Here is a 3,516-nt window from a genome sequence, read left to right as displayed (position 1 = left end):
GCAGAGTAGTGTCTCTGCTTTTCAACATACTGTCTAGGTTTGTCATAGCTTTCCTGCCAAGAAGCAAACGCCTTCTGATTTCATGGCTGCAGTCACCATCCACAGTGATTTTAGAGCCCAAGAAAAGGAAATCTGACACGACTTCCACCTTTCCCCCCTCTATTTGCTATGAAGTAATGAGGCCAGATTGGCTAGCTGTCTGTGAACTTCCAGATTTTCAAGCTGGTTTTATTTTTTTATTATTTTTTTTCTTTCTTTTTTTGGTCTTTTTTTATTATTTATTTTAATTGGAGGCTAATTACTTTACAATATTGTATCGGTTTGCCATATATCAACATGAATCCTCCATGGGTGTACACGTGTTCCCCATCCTGAACCTCCCTCCCATCACCCTCCCCATACCATCCCTCTGGGTCATAGAAAAGGCAGAGGAACCAGAGATCAAATTGCCAACATTCACTGGATCATTGAAAAAGCAAGAGAGTTCCAGAAAAACATCTATTTCTGCTTTATTGACTATGCCAAAGCCTTGGACTGTGTGGATCACAATAAACAGTGGAAAATTCTGAAAGAGAAGGGAATACCAGACCACCTGACCTGCCTCTTGAGAAACCTGTATGCAGATCAGGAAGCAACAGTTAGAACTGGACATGGAACAACAGACTGGTTCCAAATAGGAAAAGGAGTACATCAAGGCTGTATATTGTCACCCTACTTATTTAACTTATATGCTGAGTACATCATGAGAAACACTGGGCTGGATGAAGCACAAGCTGGAATCTAGATTGCCGGGAGAAGTATCAATAACCTCAGATATGCAGATGACACCACCCTTATAGCAGAAAATGAAGAAGAACTAAAGAGCCTCTTGATGAAAGTGAAAGAGGAGAGTGAATAATTTGGCTTAAAGCTCAACATTCAGAAAACTAAGAGCATGGCATCTGGTCCCATCACTTCATGGCAAATAGATGGGGAAACTGTGGAGACAGTGGCTGACTTTATTGTTTTGGGCTCCAAAATCACTGCAGATGGCAACTGCAGCCATGAAATTAAAAGACACTTACTCCTTGGAAGGAAAGTTATGACCAACCTAGACAGCATATTAAAAAGCAGAGACATTACTTTGTCAACAAAAGTCCGTCTAGTCAAGGCTATGGTTTTTCCAGTGGTCATGTATGGATGTGAGAGTTGGACTATAAAGAACACTGAGTGCCGAAGAATTGATGCTTTTCAAATTTGGTGTTGGAGAAGATTCTTGGGAGTCCCTTGGACCACAAGGAGATCCAACCAGTCCATCTTAAAGGAGATCAGTCCTGAATGTTCAATGGAAAGACTGATGTTGAAGCTGAAACTCCAATATTTTGGCCACCTGATGCGAAGAGCTGACTCATTTGAAAAGACCCTGATGTTGGGAAAGACTGAAGGCAGGAGGAGGAGGGGACGACAGAAGGTAAGATGGTTAGATGGCATCATCGACTCAATGGACATGAGTTTGGGTAAACTCTGGGAGTTGGTGATGGACAGGGAGGCCTCGCATGCTGTGGTTCATGGGCTTGCAAAGAGTTGGACACGACTCAGCGACTGAACTGAACTGAACTGAATGAAGCCAGATGCCATGATCTTAGTTTTTTTTAATAGTTAGTCTTAAGCCTTAACCTTAAGTCTTAAGCTTTCATTTTCCCCCTTCACTCCCATCAAGAGGCTGTTTAGTTCATCTTCGTTTTCTGCCATTAGAGTGGTATCATATGCATATGTGAGGCTGTTGTTTCTCCTGCTTGTCTTACTTCCAGCTTGTAACTCATCCAGCCCAGCATTTCTCATGATGTGCTCAGTGTATAGATTAAACAAACATGGTGACAGTATGACACCCTGTCATATTCCTTTCTCAGTCTTGAGCCAATCGCTTGTTCCATACAGGGTCCTAGCTGTTGCTTCCTGACCTGAATGCAGGTTTCTCAGGAGACAGGTAAGATGGTCTGGTATTCCCATCTCTTTAAGAGCTTTCCACAGTTTGTTATGGTCCACATAGTCAAAGGCTTTGGCGTAGTTGTTGAAACCCAGATAGATGTTTTTCTGGAATTCCCTAGCTTTCACATAATTAAGGCCAGTATGATATGAAAGTAATTGACAAATATATGTAACTCAATCCAGTGTTGAACAAATATGCATTGAAAAAACACTTATCCATTTTGTGTTCTCATAGAGGTTAAGATATGATACTGACCAGCTTTTCAGGACATTTTTTTTTTGTCTTTGGTGGGCACAATAAATATTATATGAAGAATGCTTTAAACATTTTTATATCTGGACAAAAATAGTTTTAATAATACAGCTATCTCCCAAGGTCATGTTGTGCCTCAAATGACTTCATTTGTGTAAAAAATTTGAATGAAAAGTATGCTTACATTATTTTATATTATTTTTCATCATCAGTTCAGTTGCTCAATTGTGTCCAAATCTTTCAACCCCATGGACTGCAGCACGCCAGGCTTCCCTGTCCATCACCAACTCCCAGAGCTTGCTCAAACTTATGTCCATCTAGTCGGTGATGCCATCCAACCATCTCATCCTCTGTCGTCCCCTTCTCCTGCCTTCAATCTTTCCCAGCATCAAGGTCTTTTCTAATGAGTCAGCTCTTTGCATCAAGTGACCAAAGTATTAGAGCTTCAGCTTCAGCATCAGTCCTTCCAATGAATATTCAGACTGATTTCCTTTAGTGAGAATTGACTGGCTTGATCTCCTTGCAGTCCAAGGGACTCTCAAGTCTTCTCCAACACCACAGTTCAAAAGCATCAATTCTTCAGAGCTCAGCTTTCTTTATGGTCCAACTCACATCCATATATGACTACTGGACAAACCATAGCTTTGACTAGATGGACCTGTGTTGGCAAAGTAATGCATGGTGAATATTTTTAAAGTGTGGACTTATGTTTATCATAGAAAATAATTTTCAACCTTATATATTTTGCAGTTCTCTAATGTGATTTCTAAACTTTTGAATTTTAAGATTCTTGAGAATATTTTAATCAATCATAGCAGAAAAGATTGACAAAACCATAAAATGGTTTTATCTATAGCTAGAATTATTCTCTAAAGTGGAAGACTCATCAAAAATATGCTGATGTCTTAGTATTACTTATCATTTTTACTACACGGGGCTATTTGCATTGAGCAGAGAGCAGAATCATTTTCAAATCAACCTCTTAAATTTACTGCATAGAAATACTTACAGGAGACAAAATACCATAATACTGTCCAACTAGTGTTTTGTATTATTAGATATTAGAAATACATTCCTTTTTTCCCCTTCTGGCCTAGTATCCAAGTTTTGCTGTAATTATATTAGTTTTGCTTTGCATTTTGTCTATCTGTAGTTTACTTAGAACTATATGTTTTAAGGTATAGAGCCAAAATTCATATTTCATACTTTCTTGGATGTATTGTTTAATTTTTCTTTAAGGTCTCATTCAGTTCTACATCTCACTGGTTTTGTTCATAAGTGGCAAATGCTTACTT

This window comes from Bos grunniens, chromosome X, assembly GCF_055505025.1.
Source record: "Bos grunniens cultivar Pamir isolate PY7600 chromosome X, Bosgru_T2T1.0, whole genome shotgun sequence".
NCBI lineage: Eukaryota > Metazoa > Chordata > Mammalia > Artiodactyla > Bovidae > Bos > Bos grunniens.
Note: the sequence above shows the minus strand (reverse complement) of the source record.